The sequence below is a fragment of the Pongo abelii genome, chromosome 8 (assembly GCF_028885655.2).
Source record: "Pongo abelii isolate AG06213 chromosome 8, NHGRI_mPonAbe1-v2.0_pri, whole genome shotgun sequence".
NCBI classification, from domain to species: Eukaryota; Metazoa; Chordata; class Mammalia; order Primates; family Hominidae; genus Pongo; species Pongo abelii.
Window position 1 is genome coordinate 48,274,601 of NC_071993.2, and position 21,268 is coordinate 48,295,868.

At 39.0% G+C, this 21,268-nt stretch overlaps 1 long non-coding RNA gene across 3 annotated transcripts in view; it reads left to right on the forward strand.

Moving 5' to 3' along the window:
• LOC134762037 (uncharacterized) overlaps positions 1 to 21,268 on the forward strand; it is a 43,415-nt gene that overhangs the window by 8,638 nt on the left and 13,509 nt on the right. The window contains exons 3-7 of one of the 3 annotated variants that reach the window (XR_010141508.1): positions 12,918 to 13,133; positions 14,171 to 14,314; positions 15,199 to 15,253; positions 17,439 to 17,504; positions 18,512 to 18,626. This is a non-coding gene — a long non-coding RNA (uncharacterized LOC134762037). Of the gene's footprint in view, positions 1 to 12,917; positions 13,134 to 14,170; positions 14,315 to 15,198; positions 15,254 to 17,438; positions 17,505 to 18,511; positions 19,650 to 21,268 lie in introns of those variants that run through there. The other 2 variants (XR_010141507.1, XR_010141506.1) reach the window with 2 other exon arrangements.

Genomic DNA, 21,268 nt, shown 5'->3' on the forward strand with positions numbered 1-21,268 from the left:
TTGTTCTTGGCAATAGTTTACTGAGAATGATGATTTCCAGTTTCATCCATGTCCCTACAAAGGACATGAACTCATCATTTTTTATGGCTGCATAGTATTCCATGGTGTATATGTGCCACATTTTCTTAATCCAGTCTATCATTGTTGGACATTTGGGTTGGTTCCAAGTCTTTGCTATTGTGAATAGAGCCGCAATAAACATACGTGTGCATGTGTCTTTATAGCAGCATGATTTATAGTCCTTTGCGTATATACCCAGTAATGGGATGGCTGGGTTGAATGGAATTTCTGGTTCTAGATCCCTGAGGAATCACCACACTGACTTCCACAATGGTTGAACTAGTTTACAGTCCCACCAACAGTGTAAAAGTGTTCCTATTTCTCCACATCCTCTCCAGCACCTGTTGTTTCCTGACTTTTTAATGATTGCCATTCTAACTGGTGTGAGATGGTATCTCATTGTGGTTTTGATTTGCATTTCTCTGATGGCCTGTGATGGTGAGCATTTTTTCATGTGTTTTTTGGCTGCATAAATGTCTTCTTTTGAGAAGTGTCTGTTCATGTCCTTTGCCCACTTTTTGATGGGGTTGTTTGTTTTTTTCTTGTAAATTTGAGTTCATTGTAGATTCTGGATATTAGCCCTTTGTCAGATGAGTAGGTTGCGAAAATTTTCTCCCATTTTGTAGGTTGCCTGTTCACTCTGATGGTAGTTTCCTTTGCTGTGCAGAAGCTCTTTAGTTTAATTAGATCCCATTTGTCAATTTTGGCTTTTGTTGCCATTGCTTTTGGTGTTTTAGACATGAAGTCCTTGCCCATGCCTATGTCCTGAATGGTAATGCCTAGGTTTTCTTCTAGGGTTTTTATGGCTTTAGGTCTAACATTTAAATCTTTAATCCATCTTGAATTGATTTTTGTATAAGGTGTAAGGAAGGGATCCAGTTTCAGCTTTCTACATATGGCTAGCCAGTTTTCCCAGCACCATTTATTAAATAGGGAATCCTTTCCCCATTTCTTGTTTTTGTCAGATTTGTCAAAGATCAGATACTTGTAGATATGTGGCATTATTTCTGACGGCTCTGTTCTGTTCCATTGATCTATATCTCTGTTTTGGTACCAGTACCATGCTGTTTTGGTTACTGTAGCCTTGTAGTATAGTTTGAAGTCAGGTAGTGTGATGCCTCCAGCTTTGTTATTTTGGCTTAGGATTGACTGGGCGATGTGGGCTCTTTTTTGGTTCCAAGCAGTTTTTTCCAATTCTGTGAAGAAAGTCATTGGTAGCTTGATGGGGATGGTATTGAATCTGTAAATTACCTTGGGAAGGATGGCCATTTTCACGATATTTATTCTTCCTACCCATGAGCATGGAATGTTCTTCCATTTCTTTGTATCCTCTTTTATTTCCTTGAGCAGTGGTTTGTAGTTCTCCTTGAAGAGGTCCTTCACATCCCTTGTAAGTTGGATTCCTAGGTATTTTATTCTCTTCGAAGCAATTGTGAATGGGAGTTCACTCATGATTTGGCTCTCTGTTTGTCTGTTATTGATGTATAAGAATGCTTGTGATTTTTGTACATTGATTTTGTATCCTGAGACTTTGCTGAAGTTGCTTATCAGCTTAAGGAGATTTTGGGCTGAGACAATGGGGTTTTCTAGATATACAATCATGTCATCTGCAAACAGGGACAATTTGACTTCCTCTTTTCCTAATTGAATACCCTTGATTTCCTTCTCCTGCCTAATTGCCCTGGCCAGAACTTCCAACACTATGTTAAATAGAAGTGGTGAGAGAGGGCATCCCTGTCTTGTGCCAGTTTTCAAAGGGAATGCTTCCAGTTTTTGCCCATTCAGTATGATATTGGCTGTGGGTTTGTCATAGATAGCTCTTATTATTTTGAGATATGTCCCATCAATACCTAATTTATTGAGAGTTTTTAGCATGAAGGGTTGTTGAATTTGGTCAAAGGCCTTTTCTGCATCTATTGAGATAATCATGTGGTTTTTGTCTTTGGTTCTGTTTATATGCTGGATTACATTTATTGATTTGCGTATATTGAACCAGCCTTGCATCCCAGGGATGAAGCCCACTTGATCATGGTGGATAAGCTTTTTGATGTGCTGCTGGATTCGGTTTGCCAGTATTTTATTGAGGATTTTCGCATCAATGTTCATCAAGGATATTGGTCTAAAATTCTCTTTTTTTGTTGTGTCTCTGCCAGGCTTTGGTATCAGGATGATGCTGGCCTCATAAAATGAGTTAGGGAAGATTCCCTCTTTTTCTATTGATTGGAATAGTTTCAGAAGGAATGGTACCAGCTCCTCCTTGTACCTCTGGTAGAATTCAGCTGTGAACCCATCTGGTCCTGGACTTTTTTTGGTTGGTAAGCTATTGATTATTGCCACAATTTCAGCTCCTGTTTTTGGTCTATTCAGAGATTCAACTTCTTCCTGGTTTAGTCTTGGGAGGGTGTATGTGTTGAGGAATTTATCCATTTCTTCTAGATTTTCTAGTTTATTTGTGTAGAGGTGTTTGTAATATTCTCTGATGGTAGTTTGTATTTCTGTGGGATCGGTGGTGATATCCCCTTTATCATTTTTTATTGCATCTATTTGATTCTTCTCTCTTTTTTTCTTTATTAATCTTGCTAGCGGTCTATCAATTTTGTTGATCCTTTCAAAAAACCAGCTCCTAGATTCATTTATTTTTTGAAGGTTTTTTTGTGTCTCTATTTCCTTCAGTTCTGCTCTGATTTTAGTTATTTCTTGCCTTCTGCTAGCTTTTGAATGTGTTTGCTCTTGCTTTTCTAGTTCTTTTAATTGTGATGTTAGGGTGTCAATTTTGGATCTTTCCTGCTTTCTCTTGTGGGCATTTAGTGCTATAAATTTCCCTCTACACACTGCTTTGAATGCATCCTAGAGATTGTGGTATGTTGTGTCTTGGTTCTCGTTGGTTTCAAAGAACATCTTTATTTCTGCCTTCATTTCGTTATGTACCCAGTAGTCATTCAGGAGCAGGTTGTTCAGTTTCCACGTAGTTGAGCGGTTTTGAGTGAGATTCTTAATCCTGAGTTCTAGCTTGATTGCACTGTGATCTGAGAGATAGTTTGTTATAATTTCTGTTCTTTTACATTTATTGAGGAGAACTTTACTTCCAAGTATGTGGTCAATTTTGGAATAGGTGTGGTGTGGTGCTGAAAAAAATGTATATTCTGTTGATTTGGGGTGGAGCGTTCTGTAGACGTCTATTAGGTCCGCTTGGTGCAGAGCTGAGTTCAATTCCTGGGTATCCTTGTTGACGTTCTGTCTTGTTGATCTGTCTAATGTTGACAGTGGGGTGTTAAAGTCTCCCATTATTAATGTGTGGGAGTCTAAGTCTCTTTGTAGGTCACTCAGGACTTGCTTTATGAATCTGGGTGCTCCTGTATTGGGTGCATATATATTTAGGATAGTTAGCTCTTCTTGTTGAATTAATCCCTTTACCATTATGTAATGGCCTTCTTTGTCTCTTTTGATCTTTGTTGGTTTAAAGTCTGTTTTATCAGAGACGAGGATTGCAACCCCTGCCTTTTTTTGTTTTCCATTTGCTTGGTAGATCTTTCTCCATCCTTTTATTTTGAGCCTATGTGTGTCTCTGCACGTGAGATGGGTTTCCTGAATACAGCACACTGATGGGTCTTGAGTCTTTATCCAATTTGCCAGTCTGTGTCTTTTAATTGGAGCATTTAGTCCATTTACATTTAAAGTTAATATTGTTATGTGTGAATTTGATCCTGTCATTATGATGTTAGCTGGTTATTTTGCTCGTTAGTTGATGCAGTCTCTTCCTAGTCTCAATGGTCTTTACATTTTGGTATGATTTTGCAGTGGCTGGTACCGGTTGTGCCTTTCCATGTTTAGCGCTTCCTTCAGGAGCTCTTTTAGGGCAGGCCTGGTGGTGACAAAATCTCTCAGCATTTGCTTGTCTGTAAAGTATTTTATTTCTCCTTCAGTTATGAAGCTTAGTTTGGCTGGATATGAAATTCTGGGTTGAAAATTCTTTTCTTTAAGAATGTTGAAAATTGGCCCCCACTCTCTTCTGGCTTGTAGGGTTTCTGCTGAGAGATCCGCTGTTAGTCTGATGGGCTTCCCTTTGAGGGTAACCCGACCTTTCTCTCTGGCTGCCCTTAACATTTTTTCCTTCATTTCAACTTTGGTGAATCTGACAATTATGTGTCTTGGAGTTGCTCTTCTCGAGGAGTATCTTTGTGGCGTTCTCTGTATTTCCTGAATCTGAATGTTGGCCTGCCTTGCTAGATTGGGGAAGTTCTCCTGGATAATATCCTGCAGAGTGTTTTCCAACTTGTTTCCATTCTCCCCATCACTTTCAGGTACACCAATCAGACGTAGATTTGGTCTTTTCACATAGTCCCACATTTCTTGGAGGCTTTGCTCGTTTCTTTTTATTCTTTTTTCTCTAAATTTCCCTTCTCGCTTCATTTCATTCATTTCATCTTCCAGGGCTGATACCCTTTCTTCCATTTGATCGCATCAGCTCCTGAGGCTTCTGCATTCTTCACGTAGTTCTCGAGCCTTGGTTTTCAGCTCCATCAGCTCCTTTAAGCACTTCTCTGTATTGGTTATTCTAGTTATACATTCTTCTAAATATTTTTTTCAAAGTTTTCAACTTCTTTGCCTTTGGTTTGAATATCCTCCCATAGCTCGGAGTAATTTGATCATCTGAAGCCTTCTTCTCTCAGCTCGTCAAAGTCATTCTCCGTCCAGCTTTGTTCCGTTGCTGGTGAGGAACTGCGTTCCTTTGGAGGAGGAGAGGTACTCTGCTTTTTAGAGTTTCCAGTTTTTCTGCTCTGTTTTTTCCCCATCTTTGTGGTTTTATCTACTTTTGGTCTTTGATGACAGTGATGTACAGATGTGTTTCTGGTGTGGATGTCCTTTCTGTTAGTTTTCCTTCTAACAGACAGGACACTCAAGCTGCAGGTCTGTTGGAGTACCTGGCCGGCCGTGTGAGGTGTCAGTCTGTCCCTGCTGGGTGGTGCCTCCCAGTTAGGCTGCTCGGGGGTCAGGGGTCAGGGGTCAGGGACCCACTTGAGGAGGCAGTCTGCCCGTTCTCAGATCTCCAGCTGCGTGCTGGGAGAACCACTGCTCTCCTCAAAGCTGTCAGACAGGGACATTTAAGTCTGCAGAGGTTACTGCTGTCTTTTTATTTGTCTGTGCCCTGCCCCCAGAGGTGGAGCCTACAGAGGCAGGCAGGCCTCCTTGAGCTGTGGTGGGCTCCACCCAGTTCAAGCTTCCCGGCTGCTTTGTTTACCTAAGCGAGCCTGGGCAATGGTGGGCGCCCCTCCCCCAGCCTCGCTGCCGACTTGCTGTTTGATCTCAGACTGCTGTGCTAGCACTCAGCCAGACTCCGTGGGCGTAGGACCCTCTGAGCCAGGTGCGGTCTATAATCTCCTGGGGCACCGTTTCCTAAGCCCGTCGGAAAAGCACAGTATTCAGGTGGGAGTGGCCCGATTTTCCAGGTGCCGTCTGTCACCCCTGGAAAGGGAACTCCCTGACCCCTTTGCGCTTCCCGAGTGAGGCAATGCCTCGCCCCTGCTTCGGCTGGCGCAGGGTGCACTCACCCACTGACCTGCGCCCACTGTCTGGCACTCCCTAGTGAGATGAACACAGTACCTCAGATGGAAATGCAGAAATCACCCGTCTTCTGCGTCGCTCACGCTGGGAGCTGTAGACCAGAGCTGTTCCTATTCGGCCATCTTGGCTCCATGCCCTTTTTGCTTGAGTTTTGTTGTTGTTGTTGTTGTTGTTGTTGTGAAAAAGTCTTGAACCTTTTGTAATTTCATTAATCAAGGAGGGGAAAAAAGGCATCATAATAGGCTTTCCTATTCCCTTACCTGTTCTTTTTCCTTTCTTCCAGTCTGTTTTATTCTCATCATCATCTTTTTCTTCCTCTTTATTTGCTTATGCCACTGCTTCTATTTCTTGTTTCTTTTCTTGTTTCTCCTCCATCTCCTCCTGATTTTGTTTGCTTTTTCTCAAGCAATGGCATTAACAACAAACCAAAACTGAGTTAAACATAAAGTACTTGTCAGTGTGTTGTATTTTTAAAATGGTTGGTTCACTACTATGTCTTAGGGATTTGCATAATTATTTAGTTACTTGTAAAGCTATGCTTTCCTATTCCTGTTAATGCATTGTAAGTAGTTATTCAAAGAATAAAAGAATGAAGCATCAAATAAAATACTGGTAGCAAACAGCCATTTCCTCTCTCTTACATATTAGTCTGGAGATATGCAAGAGGCATGGGGGTAATAAGTTCCAATTTAGGAGGTCATTAAGTAAACTATATTCCCTTCATGTGATTTCTTTGCCACTATTTTCAAGAATATTATCTTCAAGAGCAAACCTGATTTGTCACCATATCTTTACAACAGGAAAAGGAAGCAGGGATCATGCAAATAATGTTTTAAGGCCAAGATTCACAACCAAAAACAAGGCTTTATTAACTTTTGCCTTTAAGAACCTGCAGTATTGAGCCCTCTTCCCTAGTATTACAACCTTTAGTATGAACTCTTTTTAGTGATTGCTCTAGAAGTTTATGCATTTTATTGAATACTTTAAAGAAACAAATGTATATTGTATCATTTTTCAAGCCCACAGAAATGGATTAAGGCCTATAATTTTGACACTTTTAAAATTATTTTTAAGTTTATGACATGTAAAATACTGTTGATATATGTAAGAATATGCATAAGTACCACCAGATAGCTTATTTTGAAGAGACAGTGTCTAAATTTTGTCCAGGTCTCCTTGAGCTGTGGTGGGCTCCACCCAGTTGGAGCTTCCCAGCTGCTTTTTTTACCTAATCAAGCCTGGGCAATGGCAGGCACCCCTCCCCCAGCCTCGCTGCTGCCTTGCAGTTTGATCTCGGACTGCTGTGCTAGCAATCAGCGAGACTCCGTGGGTGTAGGACCCTCCGAGCCAGATGCGGGATATAATCTCCTGGTGTGCCGTTCTTTAAGCCCATTGGAAAAGTGCAGTATTAGGGTGGGAGTGACCCGATTTTCCAGGTGCCATCTGTCACCCCTTTCTTTGACTAGGAAAAGGAACTCCCTGACCCCTTGTGCTTGCCGAGTGAGGCAATGCCTCACCCTGCTTCGGCTCGTGCACGGTGCACTGCACCCACTGTCCTGCACCCACTGTCTGGCACTCCCTAGTGAGATGAACCCAGTACCTCAGATGGAAATGCAGAAATCACCCATCTTCTGTGTCGCTCACGCTGGGAGCTGTAGACTGGAGCTGTTCCTATTCGGCCATCTTGGCTCCACCCTCGGTTCCTGATCTTTCTTAAATAAAAAATATGACTTTTTTTTTTCAAGAAGGGTAAAACCAATTTGGACAGGTAGGATGAACAGAAATTCAAAAAAAGAGGAAGGAAAGAAGGAAAAGAAAGAGAGATAAGGAAGGAAAGGAGGGAGGGAGGAGGGGAAGGAAAGACAAAATCCTAAGAAAAGAAATTTAAGTATTAAGATATGTAGTATGGATTCTACACTGTGCAGCCTGAAGTTATTGGGGTGGTGGAAGGAAGCTTTAAAAAATAAGTTGTGATGAGAATTGAGGCTTGACAATGTACTGTTGAGTGGATGCCATTCAGAAGTGGGAAAAAAGTATAAGTAATAATATGGAGAGCAAAATAGTAATATGCATTTGGGATACACTGAAAAATGGTCTTTCTGGGAAATGGAGGGATACATTTAGAAAGAAAAGGATGTGTTGGCCTTGAACAGCAGTCTAAAGAATTTTGGTTTGTTCAACAGCAGTAACAAATTAAACTTACTTAAGAAAGATCAGTGTTACAAAAAAGTGCAAGTTAGGTTTAAGAAGGAACATGTTCTAGTTTTACATTGCCTTACAGGATATTTCAGAACATGTGTCCTCAATGGCATGATAATAACCTGTTTGGTGAGAAGTAAAAAGTTGGAAAATACTGGGTTAGACAAAGTTGGACAGATTTTTTTTAACTGCAGAAAATTCTAGAACCTTAATTTTTCAAATACACATTTTCACTTCTCCAATAAGGGAAAATGTATGTGCTGTTTTTATACTTGTTTGATCATGGGACACGGGAACACAGTTTGTGAAATGCTATTCTATGTTTTCATTGAAACGTTAAGAATACAAGGATCTTACTGGGTTTATATCCGCTTACTGGTCATTAACTCAGCTCTGAGGTATCAATACCAGATGTTCTATGACCCTAATGAGTGCTTCAGGAACAAGACCTCATTGTCTCCAATGGCAGCTATTTGGTTTTCTCCCAACACAGCCCTGTCCACAGATCTAATATTTGGTTGTTCTGTGTGTTATCTTCTCTAATTATAAATCATATTTCTAGTTCTTTTAATAGATATATTTTTAAAAATCTTTGGTATCATATTATTGAATTCATTTAATTTAATTTAGACTTCAGTTAAATTATTATTATCAAAATGATCCTGAGTAATAAGCTTTGGCAAAATTAATGAGTAGTAGCTGTGAACCCTGAAAATTTGAGATAGGTCTCAGTTAATTTAGAAAGTTTATTTTGCCAAGGTTGGGGACGCACCCGTGACACAGCCTCAGGAAGTCCTGATGACATGTGCCCAAGGTGGTCAGGGCACAGCTTGGTTTTATACATTTAAGAAGACATGAGACATCAATCGATATATGTAACAAGTACATTGGTTCAGTCTGGAAAGGCGGGACAACTTGAAGCAAAGGCAGGAGGACTGGAAATGAAGCAGGGAGGGAGCTTCTAGGTCACAGATATGTGAGGCACCACCTCATTCTTTTCAGTTTCTGATTAGTCTTTCCAAAGGAGGTAGTCAGATATGCATCTATTTCAGTGAGCAGAGGAGTGACTTTGAATAGAATTGGAGGCAGGTTTGCCCTAAGCAGTTCCAGGCTTGAGTTTTCCTTAGTGACTTTGGGGACAAGATATTTTCCTTTCACATAGCCTACTGATCGAGACACACAGAGTGAACAGAAGTTCTCAGAGTCTCCACCATAAAAATGAAGTGAGAATTTCTTTTGCATTTGTATCATTACATATGTAGACACAGCAAGTTTCTTTCTAATGACTGCTGAAAAATTGAGCAATTCCAGTTCCCAGATTTAAGGGGTCATGAAGGATACTCTGATTTAGCAATAATTTTATCCCTAAAATAGACTGTCACATGGCATCCAGCTGTCATGTGGGCAAAATAGGTCATGGAGCAATGACTCCCCCAGCTGTTTTTGAGGTGGACTGTGGGATTCTGGGTGTCACTCGCTACAGGGCTCTGCCTTTGTATTCATGTTTCTGGCCCCACAGGAGTTTCATAGATAACCTGATTTCACCTCTTTTTTCTCAGAGAGGTAGAATCGTTACCCGCTCTATGCACCTGACATTTCATTCCTGTTTAAGAATATGTCTTTGACGCATAGAACATAGAAAAATTGTGATGGAATTAGGCAATATCAGAAAGAGAATAATACGTAGCCACAGAAAAATAAACATTAACTTCATAAACTATGGTACTTTTTGACAACAGTATTTTCAATTATCATTTTATAATTTTCATTGAGACCACAGTTACCATCTAAAATCTGGATAAGTGTTTTGTCATGTGGTGAGCACAGTTTCCAAAAAGATGTATTTTGTAACCAAGGGGGTTTAAATATACATATATAGAGAGTGACAGATAGATTTCATTTTAATAATAACAGAGTGAAGATAAAACAAAGGATATCTGGCAATTGCTTATCTTGAAATGGTCATCTAAGTAAAAATATTTAACAGCAATTTTTTGTTTGTGATATTTATATAATTCATGTTATGTAATTTTATATATTATATATCATTATACTAAATATAATATATTGGTGGAAAAAAAGCATAATTTTATTTCTAGAGGGATGAGAGAAATCTAAAATACAGTCAATCCATTTGTGTGAATGCATTAAATACCAGAGCAAATTTAAAGGGTAAAATAATATAACATTGAATCTTCTAAAAAAGTTATTAAAAGAGTGCCAATGGAGGAATGCGCTACTAATGATTTTGTTTATTTGGATCCGAGTTATGTTTGTTTCTTATCAAATACTACTGCTTTTCTGAAAAAATGGAAACTTTCTATAGTCAGCATAAAAGCAGAAATAAGTCAATTACTATGATGGAAATAGTTGGAAATGCAATGCACAATTTCATATTAAATCAAATTCAGAGTGTTTCTTGGCCTAGTTTACTAATGCTTTCTGCAACCATAAAATTTGGCTGCACAGGGCAATAGAATACTGGTGAGAAAATACTGGGATTATTACCACTTTTTTAAAAGGAGAAAGGAAGAAATCAAAGGAGTAAAACCATTGTGTGCAAAGCAGTGCATGTTTACTTGCCTAACAACTGAAGAAGCGTAGCAATTTTGGATTAGAACCATGGTGGCACATTGAAAGGAGTTTGTCATTTGTGTTCACATCCTCAGGCACTGAAAGGTAACACCTGGCAAGTGTCCCGCCTGGGTGGGCAGAGGCGACACGGCCTCTCTTCTGGCTGTGTGCACACATCCACAGCCTGTTCCTGCTTCCCCTCCATGTTAGAGGGGATGGTTCCGGGAGGCCACATGGCACATGTCAAAGCCAAACAAAACCAATGCCCTGCTCTTCTTCTTCATACAGCTCCCATATTCACTATGAAAGCCCAGAATTCCTCATCCTAATAATGGTGCAGGAGCCTCGGGTTATGGCCAGTCCTGTCTCCCCAGCAGCTCCTCCCTTCTCTGGCCTCTCTCTTGGCTGACAGAGTGATGGTTTCTTTCCATGAGAGACTCTAATAAGAACTTGACTTTAAAATAGGTTTGTTTTTCCTCCTGTTCTCGTTGGATTTCTTTTCTGAGAAAATAGAGAACAAAATATATATAGAATGTGTGTGTGCGTGTGTGTATGTGTACACACACGCACACACACTTTTATGCTGACTATAAAAAAGTTATTAAAAAAAGTCCGTCTGTGTGCTGTGGCTCACACCTGTAATCCCAGGACTTTGGGAGGCCGAGGCGGGTGAATCACCTGAGGTCAGGAGTTCGAGACCAGCCTGGCCAACATGGCTAAACATGGTCTGTACTAAAAATACAAACATTAGCTGAGTGTGGTGGTGCACACCTGTAATCCCAGCTACTTGGAGGCTGAGACAGGAAAATTGCTTGAACCAGGAGGTGGAGGTTGCAGTGAGCCAGGATTGTGCCATTGCACCTCAGCCTGGGCAACAGAGCAAGAAAAAAAAAAATCAATTTTTTTTTCAGAAAAGTAGTATTATTTGGTAATAAATGAACATAGCTGAGATCCAAATAAACAAATTTATTAATAGTGCATTCCTGCAATGACACTCTTCTAATAATTTTTTAAACGATTCAATGTGATATTATTTTACTATTTAAGTTTGCTCTATAATTTGATGCATTCACACAAATAGATTTTCTTTTTCAGATTTCTCTCATCCCTATAGAAATAAAATCATGTTTTTTCTCCACCAATATGTTAGATTATATTTATTACATATAGTATATATAGCATATATAGTTATATATATATTATATATTTTTTTTATTGGTGCAAAGTCATTGTTCCCTTGAACCTAAAAGCCATAAAAGTACACATGCCACAGACACACATAGTGACAATCTGTAGGTTTGGGGATGAGCAACCCACTCGATTTTTTAAAAATTTTCTTATTTAGAGGAGTACTTTCTTTTCAATGCCATTCATCTTCCCACAATCTTCCCCTTTAATTATTTGTGGAAAATATAAGCCCTTTGAGAATTTAAAACCCCCATTTCAGGGCAATTTTCATTGTGTGCTTTGTATTCTGACCATATTCTCTGTTCATAACACTGTCAGTTGATAGCAGTCAGTATTTAGGATACATTAACAGCATGGCAGAACCAATAATTTATTTTTTTCTTTTGCAGTTGAATTGGAATTTCATGCTTTTAATTGTGTTTTGAGATAACTTGAGGTTTTGTGTTTTGGGGGTTTTGATTGTTCCTTAAAAGAAGGGGGGAGTTTTTTTTTTTTTTGAGACAGAGTCTCGTCCTGTCACCCAGGCTGGAGTGCAGTGGCACGATCTCGGCTCACTGCAAGCTGGGGTGGATCTTTTAGAGCAAGAGTTACTTTTGTTTTCATAAAACACTTAAATCTTATTTCATTGCTTTGTTTTTCCCCCAAGAGTTAGGTTAAAGGTTATCTCCCTAAAAACTTCAGACTGGTCATTTGGCTCTGTGCTAAGTAAATAACTTTGTTCTGAGGTCTTAACTTATGTTTTGGTAAACTCAGCAGCAGTTAGGACTGTGGTGTTTTCATTTGCATAAAGTGCACCTCAGAGGAAGTTAATGCATAATAGTATATTGCTAGAATCTGTGGAAAATTTGAGTTTTTATTTCTCTATACGTATAACGTGCTTGTTGGGCCATTTAGCTGAAAACACATCAGCAGTGTTCAAAATAGAAATACATGTATCTAATTATGTGCATAAACAATAAGCCAAGATTACAACATCTGATACTTTTGTGCAATCATGAATACCTGGTTTTATGCTTCGCAGCATGGGAGATCATTTTGGTCAAGGGCACAGTGACGGTTCCAGGGTTCAGATAACAGGGGTGGGAAAGGAGATGTGAACAAGCCTGTTTGCTCTAGTCATCGGGGACTCCAGAGGCTGATTTTCTAGTTCACATTTTTTTTTTCCTATCTTTAGTACAATGAACTTCTGTATTTTTTCATTGCTTCTCTTTCTAAACCAACTTGGTATTGGGGGGTGGATGTAGTGACCCTTTCGTATTATAACGCTTTGTTTTTTGGAGTTAGTTATGTTTCTTGTCAGTGTTTTCCTCCTCCCTCTAATTATTCCTTTGCAGGATCATCCATTTATAAGGCTGGACAGGAATTTGAGGGGCCACCTTGGGAAAAAGAACTGAACATGTGCTGAGCAGCTACTGTGAGCTGGGCTCTTTCACCTGCTCTCTGGGTGAACTCCTGGCCGTCAAGTCTTTGGACTTGAACAATCTGTAGCTAGGAAGAAACACAACCACAGTCCAACCTATTCTTCAGTTACATTCAAGAGGCCAAGCGAGGTAAAATTGTTTACCCAATTTTCTATACCTTCTTTGCGGGTGCTAAGTGGGGGTGGGGAGTGAAACCAAAAATTAAAATAATCATAAGAACAATAAAAACAACCTGTTCCTCTGAGATAACAAATGTTTTTGTAATCACAGGCACATTTCTTCAGCTGCTGTATAAGCCAAATACTGTTTTTCCTCTCAGTAGACAATTGACAGTTGTTCTCACATACATGTCCATGAATGATTTCTTGCCAAATATGCACATAGAATCTGCCACAGCACTGTGTTCCCACACCCCAACACACGGAGCCCAGCGTGTTTGGTATTAGAATTCTCTGAACTGTGGCCTAAGGACACTGTTTGGAATGATCCAGATCCAAATCGGTGTTCTGCCCACTGGACGATGCTGCTCTGAGACAGTGTGGGAGGTGACCCAAATATCAGACAGTGTGAAAGCCACTCACCTCTGGCCTCTGCTTGGTGAGCCTGAGAAAGCTGAGTAAGTGAGTGGGAAGAAATAATGAATTGTTTGCAGGAAACTATATGAGAACCTACTGAATAAGACTTGGTACTAATCAACACAGGGACCCTGGCACTGTTTTAAAACAGATGCCTCCAGACTCCTAGAGGAAGGAGGGAGGACAGAGTGTCTTCTCAAATTTCTTTCAAACCCTTCTGTTTTCTAAACAATGGAAAAAAAAATGTGGGTAAAATAGCTTCCACCCACATGATACCATAGACATAGCAATACTATATTTCCTAGTGTTCTTTTGGATTAATAAACTCCCTTCTACTACATATTGTTTACAATTCTGTCCTCATTTATTTCTAAATTATCCATAAATATCTGTTTCTCTTAATTCGAGATTCAAGTGGTCTAGAAGAATTTCTCCAACATATCAAGTTGTCTTTGACCACAATTACCTTTTGACACTTAAATATATATACTGTCTTTTAAAGAAATGCCTTTTTTCTTATCTCTGTCCATCCCCTCTAAATCCTCCTAAATAAATAATTTGGGCTTACATTGTACTTAATTTTTCTTTTAGCTACACCTGCTGTTAGAAATAAATGCTTGGTGCCCCAAAGAGGAATCAGCACTCTGGCGAAGAGTTTTCTCAGCAAGGCAAATTTACTTCTGCAGAAGGATGTTGCTCATGAGTCTGGTCACCACAAGAGCACACCGAACAAAGGTGGGGAAAGGTTTTTATTCCTAAGGCAGCTTGTCCCTGCTACTGTGTCCAGTCTCCACTGGCTGAAGTTGGACTTCACAATCTAAGCTGGACCCGATTGGCTAACTTGAAAGGGGCAGTGGTGTGGTTACACTGGCAGAAAGGCCAGTTTCAGCCGGAAGGGCCATTGTGTCAGGAGGGGTAATTTACAGAATGAGTAGCAGATGTGGGCTCTGTAGATAAGGACTGGTGGAAAGGTTCTTTACTGAAACCAAGACAGGGAGGCGTAAAGGATGAGGAAGTTAGTTTGGCCTTGGAAGTAGGGAACAAAGAGCAAGGACGCTGAACAAGCTAAACCTTTGAAGAGGAACTTCTTTTGTATCTGACACCTGCTGAAATGGGATAAATTTTACTTATCTTATTGCACTTTCATTTTTAAATATGTTAGTGATTTGAGATCTGTGTTCGTATTTACCTCTACAACTAGGCTGTAATAACCTTGAGAACAGATGCCTCCACAGACCTTGGTCCCCTGCATTTCTGTACCCTAAGACTGCATGCAGTGCCTCTGTGTAATATCATGGCAGCATATGTTGCAGACCAGATGAGGTCTTGGTTAATTAAATATTTTCATGTGTCTAACTCATCTTTTCAGTGAGATCATAAACTCTGCAAGAGCTATGTACTTGACTCCCTCTGGTACTTGACAAATGTTAGGTATTTAAACTAAACATGGATCAGTTGATATAAGGCAGGAGACAATCACAGTGGGTGAGAATCCGTACTGAACATATGCTAGCATGCTGCTATTCCTACACATTAGTGTGATATGTACTACTTGCTAGATGCTGCTTCAAGTAGTTTTCAGGCATTACCTGATTTGTTTCTCCTACCCTATGATATAGGTATAATTACTATTCCTATTGACTGAGAAGCAACAAAATTAAGGCGCACAGTAAGGTAAGTAATTTGCCCAAGTTGATATTACTCAGAACTAACAGAACTGGTATCTCACCCAAGTTTTCTTTCTCCAAGATCAAGCCATTATCCAATAATACTCTTAAGTCAGGAGTCCCCAACCCTGGACTTGTAAGGGCCTGTTAGGAACGGGGCCGCACAGCAGGAGGTGAGTGGGGGGGCAAGTGAGCAAAGCTTCATCTGTGTTTACAGCCACTCCCCATTGCTCACATTACCACATGAGCTCTGCCTCCTGTCACATCAGTGGCCACATTAGATTCTCATAGGAATGTGAACCCTACTGTGAACTGCACATGTGAGGGATCTAGGTTATATACTCCTTATGAGAATCTAATGCCTGATGTTCTGTCACCATCTCCCATCACCCTCAGATGGGACCATCTAGTTGCAGGAAAACAAGCTCAGAGCTTCCACTGATTCTACATTATGGTGAGTTGTGTAATTATTTCATTATATATTACAATGTAATAATAATAGAAATAAAGTACACAATAAAGGTAATATGCTGAAACCATCCCCCACCCCAGATGGAAAAATTGTCTTCTGTGAAACCAGTCCCTGGTGCCAAAAAGTTTGGGGACTGCTGCTATAAGTAATTTATGTCCTATATTACTTGATAATAAATTTTTATTTTTTCATTAAGTTAAAAATCTACAGACAAAAATTCTTCCACTTTAGGACATAGTTCTTTGAGTTTGGACAAATGCATACAGTCATGTGATCATCAAAAAATGAAGATAAACAATAGTTTATCAACAAAACTCCCCCATGCTGCTTGAAAGTCAACTCTTCCCTGGCAACCACCAATCTTATCTCTATACTTATGGTTTTGCATATTTCTAAAACTGAATTATATAATATGTGGTCTTTTGAGTCTGACATACTTCACTTACAGTAATCACTTCAAGATTCATCCATGTTGTGGCTTGTTTCAGCAGTTTATTCGTTTCATTGCTGAATTCCACTGTATGGATGTATCACAGGTTATGCACTCAGCAGCCGAGGCATGACTGAGTGGTTTCGAGTTTTTGTTGATTCTGAATAAAGCCACTTTAAATATTTGCATACAGGTATTTGTATTAACATAAGTTTTTATTTTAGTTGGAATAATACCTAGGAGTAAGGTTGCTGGGTCATATGATAATTATATGTTTAGCTTTCTGAGAACTTCCCAATTCTTTTCTGAAGTTGCTGTACCATTTTACATTTTTACCAGAAATGTATGTCTCCAATGTCTCCAAATCCTAACTGGTATTTGGTACTACCTTTTTTATTTTTCAATTTATCCTTTTTAATTGTTTTATAATTTTAGATTTTCCATTTAAATCTATGATTCACTTTGGATTTTTACTTTAAGAATGCAATCCATCAAAGTATTTGCTTGTTTTGCATATGAATTTTCAATTGTTCTAGCATTGTTTGTTAAAAAGATTATTCTTTCTCCATTTAGTAGTCTTTCACCTTTGTCAAAGTCAATTGACCATAGATGTGTGAGTGTTTTTCTGTACATTCTATTCCAGGGCAGCAAGCTTTTTTTTTTTTTTTTTTTTTTTTTTTTGGTGAAAGGTCCAGAAAATAAATATTTTAGGCTTTGTGGACCATATAATGTTTGTTGTAACTACTTAATTCTCTTTAGCACAAAAGCAGCCATAGGCAATACATAATTGAATAAGTGCAGCTGTGTTGCTAGGCTGAAATTGGCCACAGGAGCTATGGTTTTCTCATCCCTGCTCTATTATATCCCATTTATTTATGTGTCCACTCTTATCCTAATACCATGCTGTCTTGATTGATGTAGTTTTGTAATAAGTCTTGCCATTAGGTGGAACAAATCCTCTAACTTTGTTATAAAAATTGTTTTTGACTATTTGCCTTTCTACATAAATTTTACACACAGCTTGTTGATTTCTACAACAAATCCTGCTGGGATTTTAATTGGAATTGTGTTGAATCTATACATCAATTTAGAGACAATTGATACCTCAGCAAATTTGAGTTTGAATTCTTCCAACTATGAGCATGGTGTATCTCTCCTTTTTAAATTTTTTAATCTTTATTGATTTCTTTCATTAGTGTTTTATGGTTTTCAGCACATATAATTTGAACATATTTTGTTAGATTTATACCTAATAGCATTTTTTTGTAATTTAAAAATTTTGATTTTCAGTTTTTCATTGCTACCGGATGTAAATGTGATTTAGATTTGCATACTGACCCTATTTCATGTGACCTGGTAAGTTTACAAGATAGTTCTCATAGCTTGTTTATAGATTTTTTAGAATGTTCTACATAATTATGTCATCTGAAAATTAAGTTTTAATTTTACTTATTTATTCTATATTGATTTTATTAGTTTTTTTATTGCACTGGCTAAGACCTCCAATATGTGGTTAATGGGAGTAGTAAGAGTGGACAGCTTTGTCTTCCTTTTTTTTTTTTGAGAGGGAGTCTGGCTCTGTCACCCATGCTGGAGTGCAGTGGCATGATCTCGGCTCACTGCAAGCTCTGCCTCCCAGGTTCCGGCCATTCTCCTGCCTCAGCCTCCCAAGTAGCTGGGACTACAGGCACCCACCACCATGCCTGGCTAATGTTTCTATTTTTAGTAGAGACGGGGTTTCACTGTGTTAGCCAGGATGGTCTCGATCTCCTGACCTTGTGATCTGCCCACCTTGGCCTCCCAAAGTGCTGGGATTACAGGCATGAGCCACCGCGCCTGGCCTGTCTTCTTAATCTTAGGGAGAAAGAATTCAGTCTTTCACCATTAAGTATGATGTTAGCTATAATTTTTTTTGTAGATTCTGTTCTTTTTGAGGAAGTATTCTTCTGTTTCCTGGTTGTTAATAGTTTTTATCATGGATAGATGCTAAACTTTATCAAATATTTTTTCTATATCTATGTGGAGGCTCACATGTTTTTCCTTCTTCATTATGTTGATAAGATGCATTACTTTAATTTTTAAATTTTGAACTAGTCTTTCATTCCCTGAATAAGCCCTGCTTGGAATACTGTACTATCCTTTTTCATGTTGCTGGGTTTGACAAACTAGGATTTTGTTGAGGATTTTTGTTGATTGTTTAAATCTCATTTCATTGTCCTAGTCAGATAGAAAGGATTTCTTTCCCATCCTCCTTTCCAGTTATTTTGGGACCATGTGATTAATTCTGGCCAATTAGACAGAGGGATGAATTCTCTTTCAAAGTTGAAGCATGAATTTTCTTTCTCTCTTTCATCTTCTGCCAGAGTGATTATGTTGATAATGTGAAGACTGAAGATGGAAACACACTCAATTCTTGAGTAGTCAGTACTCAGAAGAGAGCTTCCCTGGAGAATCCTCGGACCTGCAACATGGTTAGGGGTGAATGGATAAGACATGTTTATTAAGTCACTGAGATGTTGGAATTAATTTGTTAACACGGATTAAATTAGTTAAATTATACTATCCCATTAAGTAAAGATATAGAATTTCAATAGGTTATATGAAAAAATAAAATAGCATGAAGATGATTGTTACTTGAAGTTAAGTAACTCAGTTCAAGGCTACCTATTTGTTACTCAGAATTGGGGCCAAATTCAAACTAAAATTAAATGTTGGAAAAAAATCCTAAGGAATCACTACCTTCCAAGACTTAGTCAAGAATAAAAGTGAGTATTATGTCATTTTAGACTGGATTTTTTTTCTACAATAACAACTCCTAGAGCAGGTGGTTCCTTTCCAAGTCATAGGAATACAGAATTAAGATTTCCAGCGTGAGTATTCAGTAGAGAGGTTTGGCTAGCTAACTCTTGCCAGATCTAAAATCAACCAGTGAGCACCTCTGATATCAGACAAGGCCAGATAAGCAAAATGAAATCTCTCAAACATTTTGCCTATGAGTCAGTTACTGATCACACGTTAACAGCTAGAAGGAACAATAGGCAGTTGCACTGCAATGGCTTTCTCTCTCTGCCCTAAGTGATTTTTTTTTTTACTTAAACTAATCACAGTTAGCCACTGAATGTTTTATAAAAAGAGAAGATAGATCAGTACATTGAACAGTGCTAATAATCTTAAATTATAGATAATCTTACATTAAGAAAATGAGAACTGGCCGAGTGTGGTGGCTCACACCTGTAATCCCAGCAATTTTGGAGACTGAGGCGGGTGGATCACTTGAGGTCGGGAGTTCAAGACAGCCTGGCCAACACGGTGAAACCCTGTCTCTACCAAATACACAAAAATTAGCGGGGCGTGGTGGCACACACCTGTAATCCCAGTTACTTGGGAGGGTGAGGCAGAAGAATCACTTGAACCTGGAAGGCGGGGTTTGCAGTGAGCAAAGATCATGCCACTGAACTCCAGCCTGGACAAGAGTGAGACTCTGTCTCAAAAAAAAAAAAAAAGAAAAGAAAAGGAGGGCTAATGATAGCCTTTTAAAAAGATGCATTAAATTACAGAAAATAAATGAATGGGGAAATGTCCCAGATGACTAGTGAATATTTTTCTTAGCTTTTTAAAATGTAGGTATAACATGGAAATCATAAAAATCCTAAAATGTACCATTTCATATAACATACGAAATTTGCATTGCCATACAATATTTCTTTATCAATGTATCTTACTAAACTCCTAAAGACTAAATTCAATTGTTATCCTTCTATCTGAAGTTTTTTTTTAATAACCACTAGAGCATTAATATAAGGAAAAGTTTTGACAGTGGCATTCATTTTATTTCATCTTTGAATAGATGGGGTTCTACGTGTAATCACATTGGCACTTGGGGCCTAACAATTAATGGAGATTTTCAAATGGACTTGGAGGTTGCCATGTAGGACTTCCTCCAATAGCAGTTCTATTTGGGCATGGAGAATATGTAAGTATTTGCAGGAATGGACCAGGCACGGTGCCTCACACCTGTAATCCCAGCACTTAGGGAGGCCGAGGCAGGCGGATCACCTGAGTTCGGGAGTTCGAGACCAGCCTGACTAACATGGAGAAACCCTGTCTGTACTAAAAACACATACACACACAAAAATTAACTGGGCGTGGTGGCACATGCCTGTAATCCCAGCTACTCAGTAGGCCGAGGAGGAGAATCGCTTGAACCCAGGAGGCAGAGGTTGCAGTGAGTTGAGATCGCACCATTGCACTCCAGCCTAGTCAACAAGAGTGAAACTCATCCCCCCTCCAACAAAAAAAAAGTATTTACAGGAATGGACTGTGCAGTTTCTAAAGTAATCAATGTCATAAGCACTCTTCTTAGCTGCATGCACCATTTGGGAATACATAAGCAGATGTTGAACTCCTATTGCTTCAAGGCTGTAAATCTCAGTAGCAGGAGTCAAGCTCAGTCCCCAGAAAGAGTGGGCCTGTGATTACCACCCATACATTTTCCAGATGATTCCTCTTGCCTGCCATCATCACCTGATCCTGCCAGATTATATTTCTCTTTACTATTTTTTTAGTTTAATTAGAAAAACTGTCACCTCAAGTTTACACATTTATAAATTCTCTTCAAACTATTATTTTTATAAAACAGGGTCTAAAATGCAAAGTTATGCAAAGTCTAAAGGGCTAGTGAGAATTAGATTGCAAAGGAGTATGCCTGCTCTCCCCTTCCCTCCCTTTGCACCCAGGGGAAAATTTCACAAAATCCTGTGTATTTGAGTTTGTTATGCATATCAGAAAGGATCATGGATTTAAGCCCATTGTAAAATGCTTTTCTAGAAGTTCCTAAGATTAAAAGGGAGAGATCAGGTTCTGTCAGTCTTTTGTTATTGCTTGTCTCCCAGTCTTTGCATTTTGTCCTTCTCCTCCCCCTCTCCTTTCTTCTACTTTTCCCAGCAAATCCAAATTTGGATTCAATGAATTTATCAACCTCATAAAATATTGAGGTGTGATTGTATTCGTTCATTTTCACACTGCTATAAAGACATACGTGAGACTGGGTAATATATAAAGAAAAGAGGTTTAATTGGCTCACAGTTCCACAGGGCTGGGGAGGCCCCATGAAACTTACA